The sequence below is a fragment of the Scylla paramamosain genome, chromosome 9 (assembly GCF_035594125.1).
Source record: "Scylla paramamosain isolate STU-SP2022 chromosome 9, ASM3559412v1, whole genome shotgun sequence".
NCBI classification, from domain to species: domain Eukaryota; kingdom Metazoa; phylum Arthropoda; class Malacostraca; order Decapoda; family Portunidae; genus Scylla; species Scylla paramamosain.
Window position 1 is genome coordinate 2,181,678 of NC_087159.1, and position 9,794 is coordinate 2,191,471.

At 42.2% G+C, this 9,794-nt stretch overlaps 1 long non-coding RNA gene across 1 annotated transcript; it reads right to left on the bottom strand.

Moving 5' to 3' along the window:
- Positions 1 to 4,523: 4,523 nt before the first annotated feature.
- LOC135103285 (uncharacterized) lies at positions 4,524 to 7,138 on the bottom strand. Its single transcript, XR_010269972.1, has 2 exons — positions 6,863 to 7,138; positions 4,524 to 6,594 (listed from the first exon to the last, which is right to left on the bottom strand). It is a non-coding gene; the product is annotated as an uncharacterized LOC135103285 (long non-coding RNA).
- Between the last annotated feature and the right edge of the window lie 2,656 nt (positions 7,139 to 9,794).

Consider the following 9,794-nt stretch of genomic DNA (forward strand, 5'->3'; position numbering starts at 1 on the left):
CGGGTTCTCAAGACTGTCTCGACTCTTCATAATATAGAAATCATGTTAATCTGACACTGCAACCGTAAAAACTTCCTTAAAAAACCCGTGTAGCTTCAACTGCAGCCTGTGGAAATAGGGGTGGTGCTGCGCAGAAGTGTTTCAGGGTATGGACCTATTAATATGCCAGTGTCTCTTACCGTTATTAATTACTAGATCAACCCAGCAAGACAGTAATCACTCAAAGTAAGAGATAAGGGATAAAATAATGCTCCTCTAATTGTGGATGTGAGTAAAATCTGTTAGTTAGTCTGCCAATGTGTCTTATCACTTTAAATTATTCGACCAGCTAAGCCAGACAGCATTGCCGTGAAGAGTTAGAGGAACAGGGGGTTAGAGAATATGCTTATCTTATTAAGAGTGTATGTGAATTAAATCTGAGGACCACGGCTAGTTTGTCAGTGCCTCTTGTCACAATAATTTCCTCGACCTACCAAATGAGACAGTAACTCCTGGAGGATAAGACAGATAAAGGTTAAATGAATGTATCTGTTATCGTGGATCTCAATAAAACTTTAAAAATATGCCAATGTCTCTCACTGCTATAACCTCCTCGACCTACCAAGCAAGACAGTAACCGTTGAAGAACAAAGGAATTACGAGTGAAAATATAAAGACGAGTAAAATTTGAAGACCACAGTTAGCTTGTCACTGCCACTCATCACTAACTTCCTCAGCCAATCAAGCGCAACAGTATGCCTCAAAAATAAAAGGACTACGCAGTAATCTTTCTAATCTTGGACCTCAACAAAATCTGAAGGCAATAGTTAGTCTGTCAGTCTCTTATCATTATAGGTTCCTCCGTCAGCCAAGCGAGACAACACACCTCAAGATCAAGAGGAATAAGAGACAATCTTTCTAATCTTGGGCCTCAATAAAATCTAAAGACCACAATTAAAGCCGTGCCTGGTGTTTATGGACAACTTGACATTTATTACTTCATCTGAGTATATCTAGACGATTTTGGAGCGAAAAAAAAAAGTTGCAGACACTAAAAGATTTCAATTAATTGGTTATTTAAGGGTGTCTTTTGAAACTATACCCAGAAACTTGCACCAGAGAACTGTTACGTAAAAGGAGGAAATTGCGGTGTTAAAAGACTAACTTGTTGCTTCATTTAAGTAACTGGACGATTTAAGTGACAAAGTACAGCCACTAAACCTGAGCTGCTTGATTACTTATGAAGCGTTTCGAAATTTTATCCAAACTTTCAACCAGACAAATAAATTACACAACAGAGAGAAAAAAAAAACTTGCTGTTACTACACGAATTTATTACTTTTTTTTTTCTTTTGTACTCTAAACGCGCAACAGAATAAAACCTTGCTCTTACTACTCAACGATTTACTGAGCGAAAAATAGAAAAAAAAAAAAACTATAAGCACCAAGAATATATGTATATGAACTGCTCGATTACTCTTATGAGATGTGCTCCGAAACTATACCGAAACCTTGAACCAGAGAAATGAATCGCAACACAGAAGAAAACTTTGGTGTAACTAGACGATCTTAATGAACGAAAATAAAATTATAGACACCCCAAAAAATAAAACAGACAAATAAATACCCGAATACCTGAGAGTTGTGTTTCAAAATTATGCCCACATCTCGAGCCGGAATATCTAATTACGTCAGCAAAAGAAAACGAGGGGAGCTGTCGAGGGATTGAGCAGAGACTAATCTATTTCTCTACACCTGATACATTTCCTCGACCACTTTTTGATAAGTATAAGCCACAGCACCACTACGACGCACACCACCACGTTCAGCACCACCACGCCGCACATCACCTCTCCTTATTGTGTTCCTAATTAAACAACATCACTCATTACAACACTAATACTAGATATGAGTGTGTGTTTCTGTTAATTCTCGCTTTCTACTAAATCTTCCGTGACGCCTTGCAGTTTTACACTAATGAATAAATAAATAGATAAATGAATAAACAAATGAGCAAATAAGAGTGAAATAGAAACGTTTAATACTCATATTTGTAAAGAACACTTGCTATAGATTAACATTTCACCGCCTTAAAAAAAAATGTAAAGTAAGAAAAAGGGTAGATTTATTTAGGTTTGGGTACGTATTTGTTCATTTGTTTATTTATTTATCTATTTATTTTATTTATGCAGTGATTAGCGTTACGGGAAAAACAGCCAACTTTATATGCAAATTACTGTTTTCAACTTTAATATTCTAATCTTGCGAATGAAGATCAGGTAAAATAGGAAATTAATTACATCTACATATTACATTTAAGTCCAGCGTAGATGCCTCTCACATATTTAGTTTCCCTTTTTTTTTCACTCATTTTTACGCTAATTTCGCTTCAGCTAATTAGATAAACACGTTACATCTAAGTAAAGCGTAGATACCTTTTACTTTGCTTATTCTTTTTTTTTTTCGTACATTTTCATGCTAATTTCGCTTACGACTCCCGAGTATAGAGGCACAACTAATTATATATACACATTACATCTAAGTTAAACGAAGACACCTTTTACATATTCACTCCTTTTATTATTATTATTTTTTTTTAATATAATTTGAGCTAATTTCCTTTAACACCCCCGAATATACGCAAAGCTAATTAGACATGCGCATTTAGTGCCAAAGATAATACCAGGGACTCTTACGTATATAGTCTTTAGGTTTACCACAAATAAATTTCACATATCCTCTTTTCCACATCACTAATTTTTCTTACTATTCTTGAGTACTAGCAATACTAATTAAATACTCACAAAAAAACCTGAGAGCAGAGACATTTAGGGAAGAACAACACGTATATCTGACGGTAGAGGCATTTTTGGGAGGATCAGCAGGCGTATCTGTCCAAGATCAAGAGGGCCAGAGTTTTAGTCAGGCGGGTTGAGGCTTGGCACGGCGGGGCAGGGCGGGGCGGGGCGGGGGCAAGAACTGTAGCACCTGAAGCAAGCTGACGAGCTAGACATGCACGAGTACAAGGCGTCCAGGTGATAAGGCTCGTGTTCAGGTACTAATGAGCTCGCCAGGTGATGCTCAGGCAGGGCGTCTGGCTGTGAAGTTCCCGGTAGCGCGTTCATTGTTACGTGGCTTCCGGTCTTCGTGGAAATAATGAAGCAGAAAGTTAGGTAAAACAGGTCCACACGGCAGCCATTCTTCGGAAAAAACTAGGCAGGTTCAGTGGGGCGTGGAGATCCTGACTACTTAAGATCATGGCCACTTAAAACACTGACAAATTGCATACTGATTATAAAAGTACTCGTAGTGATGCAACGTACCAAAGTGGTTTTAATACGTATATCAGTTGAGGTACTATAGGTGAGGAAATGTCTTAGCGTAAACCAGCCTTGAGAGACAGGGACAGACGTTTATGTTAATTTTCGTATTCTCAATAATAATCCTAAGTTGGAAGAAAGAAAGATGTTGCTTATGTTATTGTTTTTCTTGGCAGTAATTATCATAACTTGCAGGTAACGGTGAAGTCTTTAATGTACACACCTGAGAGACTGGCTGGCTGACTGACTGACTGACTGCCTGACTGACTAACTGACTCATTGACTGACATGTGCCTCTTAAAATCTTGGTAGCTTTTTTTCATGCTTATATTCTTCCTCCTTCATTTCTTCCTTCTGCTTTTCCTCCTCCTTTCCTTCTTTCTTGTTTTCTTATATTTTTGCTTCTTCTTTCCTGTTTCCTCTCTTCTTGGTGTTTCTTGGCTGACTGACTGACTGACTGATTAATTGTCTGATTGATTGATAGGCTAAGTAAGTGAGAGAGACTGATTGAGTGAGTAAGAATGACTGACTGACTGACTGACTGACTGATTTGACTGACTTACTAACCGACTAGCTGACTGACTTAAACGCACCACAACAATAGAATCAAACACAGTCACTCCTTCCACTTGATTTCACTTAACAAATCACCTCAAGGAGCCTCCACCTGTCTTCCACCTGTCCTCCACACGTCCTCCACACACACACACACACAACAGGCTCTACACACCTCCAATAACCTTCAGTGGTCCTGTAACCCCGTCACCTCTCCCAGCCTGCAGCCATGAAAAACCTATGTAATATTTAGCAAAACTTGAAGCTTCTAGACCTTTATTCCTTCACCTCCAGCTTCCAGGGCGTTTGTGTCTCACCTCTAACCTTTCCTGTCTCTCCAGCTTCAGACAGATGTAAAACTGTGTGGTGGTTTATCATTGTTATCATTTTCATTGTGGGTAAGTGTGTGGTATTAAGTGATTTAGAATTTTCGTTGATAAGACAGTCAAGGTTAGAGTAAATGAGTGTGTCTTGCTTGTGTGTGCGTGTGTGTGTGTGTGTGCGTGTGTAGGTCGGTGGCTGAACGTATCTACAACTGGGTTTCAATTACTGTAAGTTTCCTTCCACTAACATAACTTCACTAACTAAACTAACGTAAACTAACCTACCCTAACTTATCCAACCTAACCTAACCTAACCTAACATACCCTAATAACCAGTTGAGCAGTGTGAAGCTTACACGAATAAAGAACAGAAAACTGGATGAGGAAAAAAGTAAGATTTATCAAGAAAGTCACATACATAAGCTAATCTAACCTTTGCTAACCCCTTAACCAGGTGAACAGTGACGCTTGGACGAATAAATAACAGAAGATTGGACGGGAAGAAGTACATAAGTAAACACCCACGGCCAAGAAAGTCCCCATAACCTGTAGAGAAAGACGCCCAGACCACCACCACTCGGGCAACCACGCCTAACACAGAACACTACATTGAAAAGCTAATACAGGGAGCGGGATATCTTAAGTGGAATCTTGGGCCCTCCACCACAGAGCCGCGGGAAGACTCAATCAGCACAGCGGGCCGCGATAAAGTGGCGGAGGCAGCGGCGGTGGCGGTGGTGGTGGTGGTGGTGGCGCCGGCATCCGCACTACACAATAAAGGTGGTGGTGTGTGCGTTGAGTGTTGTGCTTCGAAATTATGCACTGCTGGTCCTTGTGAATAGATTAAAATGCTGAATAAATTAGGAGGCTGAATAAACTGAGATGCCCTGCTGATTTTCCAAGGTGAGGGAAGAGGAGGAGGTGGAGAGTGCCTGGAAAAGGAGTGTGGAAACTGCAGGAGGAGAGAAGAAAGGAGAAGGAGGAGGAGAGGAAGGGATGATAATTATGACGTAAGGCAACTCGCTCGCTGATTGGCCAAGCGGCGCAGATCACCCCCAAGATGAACAGTAAGGAACCCCCTCAGTCACGTCACGCCACACATTTCGCTCAAATAAGTCCATTTTTATCACATTACTTACGCCCTCGTCTGTCTCCTTCCCCCGTTATCACTGTCCCTCGCCGCGCCCACTTGCCCCTGCCCTCCCCCGCCATGCACTCCCCGCCCCCTCCCATCTATCAGGAACAGCTGCGGAGGAACCCAAGGCCTGCCACGCGATCTTCTGGTAACAAAACTCTCAGACGGTTCACGGAATTTTTATAGGAAAGAGAGATGGAGGTAACATATGGAGGAGACACTCGTGGACGTCTATCAGGGATGAGGGAGAGCGGCGCCAGGTGGTGCGGGAACCTCATACTGTATGTTACCGGTGGTGTGCGGGTGGCCAGCCTGCATAAAGATTAGAGAAAAAATACCTTCATTCTTGGCGCCTTCTCCCTCCCTCCGGTCTGTTCTCCTCAGCGTGACCCTCCTGTAGACGGACGTGTGGGCGCCAGGCTGAGGGGCTGATGGGCCGCGGCGATCCCTGCCCGAGGAGCTAGAGAGAATGAAGGTCCAGGTGCTGATTCAAATCTCCCTAAGTCCTCTCCGTCTGGTGCGCGCCGAGCGGCTTAAGATTACGTCGTGTTGTCCATCACGGCGCAGCTTCTCTGAGTTTTTTGAAGGCTGATGATAAAAAAGACGAGATAAGATGTTCGAGCAGCGGAGGCCAGGCGTGATAAGGTGTTCAAAACATCGATGTAGACACACCTGTCAGTACTGATGGCCGCCCTGCCACCCTGGAGGAGGAAGGGCCGCGCCGCCACGCAAAGTAAGGGCCGTCATAATCTTGTTGATCTTTTCCTTCCCATCAGGGCAAGGCTCGTCCACACGGAGGCCCAGGGCGGGGCGTGGAGAGGCGGGGATGGGAGGGCGGGGCGGCGCCGTGCCTCTCCACCAGCTCTTCGCATGGCGTGATGGAACCTCCCGGGTCGGGCCTGGCGCTGCCCAAGAGGTACCCGTGACCCCCAGGCACTCTCCCACCCCTCTTCAGTCCTCTTGAATCCTCTATTTTTCCGAGAAACGCGTAAAATAAAGCACGTAATGACCGGGCGTGTCTGAGAGTCGTGTCCCGTCATGCAGCACCGCCAGGCCGCGTCCAGGACCTCCTGCGCTGGACCTTGCTCTTCCCCTTCCCCGCCAAGGTCAGGGAGGCGGTGAGGACTGGCTCCGTAACAAGGCGTGTGATTTCTGGCCACTCATATACAGTGGCGGCTTGTGCAATCTCTGTCACACTCTGATTATTAAGGAAGTTGTCAGCCACACAACGAAGCCGTGACAGCATCTTGATTCCTGTCACGAACTCCTGAAGGCGACGTAACTATGGGGAGTGAAGGAATGTAGGGATGAAAAATAAAGAAAAAAAATGAGACAGGAAGGAAATATATCATAAGAACATAAGAAAAAAAAGGAGGATATGGGAAATAAAAAGTGAAGCAAAGTAATTGATTAACAAAAAATAAAAAAGAAAAATGGAAATTATGAAATAAACTAATTAATTAGTAAAAAAAAAGAAAGAAAATATGCAAAATATTCATGGATATGTGAGCTTCAAAAAATATGAAAATCAACTGAGAAAAAATACATACCCTTATGATTTTTCCTTTTCTACGTACATGGGGTGCAAATTAGGTATTTTTTATGAGACCTGACGCCTCCACACGCCGGGCAGCATTCACCCCGCGCTCCTTGCTGCTAATACATACACCTCCTTACTTTTAATACGCTCACCTGCCGCACGGGCGTCTCAGGCAACGAAAATCTGATTATATAACAAAATTTTTTACGGTCCGTGAGAAAATATGGACGAGATTCTAAGATTGCATCAAGAGACGGGACGCTGCTGCTGCTGCTGCTGCTCTTCCCACTCCTCCACCTCCACATGCTGCTACTACTATTACTACTACTACTACTACTAAGAATAAGAATAATAATAATAATAATAATAATAATATAAATAATAATAATAATGATAATAATAATAATAATAATAATAATAATAATAATAATAATAATAATAATAATAATAATAATAATAGTAATAATAATAATAATAAAAAAAAAAAATAATAATAATAACAATAATAATAATAACAACAACAACAACAACAACAACAATAGTTTAACATTTCACGAGTGACTTTCGAATTGAGAAAGAGGAGGAGCAAGAGATAAATAAAAACAAGAACAAGAATAACAAGAAAAAGAACAAACTCATACCTATTCTTTTCATAACATTTCAATCGCTGCCTTGTTTCCTATGCCGCTATCTCCCTCGTCACTCATGTATTATTCAGCGGGGGGAGGCACCAATCACGGGGCAGGAGGGACAAACCAGTTCCGCTGTAGGGCCTTGATAAAGAGAGGCGGCTTGGAGTGCTGGATAACTGAGCCCCGCGAACTATAGTCTAGGTGCCCCCGCCCCCAGCAGCAGGCAGTGGTTCTCAGTTTGTTGCTTATCGGCACACTAAAGGTACATCTTGGACGCCAGAGCACCAATCCTGCACTCATGCTTTGCTTTCTCTCCCACCACGACTATTTTCAAAGGCCGTGGAGATGAAATGACGGGTTCTCACGAGTGCTTCTCCTGTTACGAATGTAGAAATCTTGTTAATCTGTCACTAAAACCGTAAAAACAACTTTAGAAACCCGTGTAGCTTCAACAAGAGTCCCAATTTCTGCCTGTCTCCTTCATCAAGTTTCAATTCTTTAGTTATTGTCTGAAAGGGAATGCCGGACTGATATGTGAACACACAGACGTTTATGGATTAATTAATTATTCAAATACTGTTCAGCTTAACTAATTACTGTTGCTTTTGCTAGTGTTATTTAAGATCATCATTCAAAGTTTTCTCACAACAAGCCACACGGTCCTTTACGATTAAGTTTGTGTTGCAATATTCGTTTTCTGAGAATGGGCACTATAGAAAATAAAAATTTAAAGGAGTGACTTTGAAATATAAACTCAGCAGCATCGGAAAGCCTCATTATGACAGAATGTAACATGGCGATAGGGAAAGTGAGGAAAGTGAAGGGGGTGAAGGGTGGAGTTCCTATTCTGGCAAAAAAAAAGAGATAGATAAATAGGTAGATAAATCGATAGGTACACAGACGTAGATGAAAAGATATACAAAAAGACAGACGGATAGGTAAATTGAGAGATAGATAGATAGATAGATAGATAGATAGATAGATAGAGAGAGAGAGAGAGAGAGAGAGAGAGAGAGAGAGAGAGAGATAGTTTTGCTCTCTCTCTCTCTCTCTCTCTCTCTCTCTCTCTCTCTCTCTCTCTCTCTCTCTCTCTCTCTCTCTCTCTCTCTCTCTCTCTCTCTCTTACAAATATCAAAGATAACTGAATGCCAGTAGTGCCAAGTAATGATGTGATACCAGAAGGCTCTTTGGCATTCCCGGGATCAGAGGGTCAATAAATCTACCCGTCACGAGGCGCCTTTGATGTATCCACGAGTCTTCCACAGTAAATCCCTCGTATGTAGTTATCATTGATATATTTTTTTTTTTCATTCTCCTTTCTTTAATTTTTCTTTTTTTTTCTTTTTGTACTGTCGTAAATAAGTTTCTGCTCTTTCTTGTTCTTATCACGTTCATAATCCGCACATTTTTTTTTTTTTTTTTGTTTTCTATTCACCTTTTTTTTATTTTATTTTATCTGTTTATTGAGGCCGAGAGAAAGAGGGTACGAATGAGTGAGTGAATGAATGAATGCTACGTGTGTGTGTGTGTGTGTGTGTGTGTGTGTGTGTGTGTGTTGGGGGAGAAGGGGGGGATGGAAGCCGAGAGACCTAAAACTTATCACTGAACATTTCCTTCAAGTGCCTTTCAGAATTCTTTACTTTCTTTCTTTTCTTCTCATTTCTCATTTAATTTTTTTCTCTACTTTTTTTTTTTCGCAGGTGCCACTAAGTCCCCCATCGAAGCCTCCACTGTGCCCTGATCCTCCAGTGATAACGCAAAGATACACAGATTCCCGCTTCCAGGCCGCAATATCGAGGCGTCTCAGCACACGGCGAGCTACCACACGGATTTGGCGGACAATTACTCAACACCTCGCCTTTCAGAAATGAGGAAACACCATAGATACACAAATCCTTCCAGTGACAGGTATTTATCTCTTACGTATTCACTTTTATGGCCCCCGGGGGAAGAAAAAGACGGATTGATTGGACAGATAAGGTAATAGCAGGCCCTCGTGTTACCTGTCATGTTCTTTCATTAGTCCACGAGTCAACTACAGTACAGAGACTCGGACGCTACAATGCTAAAGAGGATTTACTCGCTTTGCTGACTCAGGGGGTGTTACAAGATTCCCGCCGCTGTTGCTGAGTAGTAAAGACGTAACTCCAAGGCTTATGTCAAGTGGCTATTGACTGTTAGGCGAAGCGGGGCGAGGCGGGGCGAGATGGGGCGAGGCGGGGCGAGATGGAGCGAGGCGGGGCTACAGATTGAATTTTGAAACCCCTTTCCTCTTGGTTGTGAAAGGAGCGTACAGGTATCAAAGGCGAG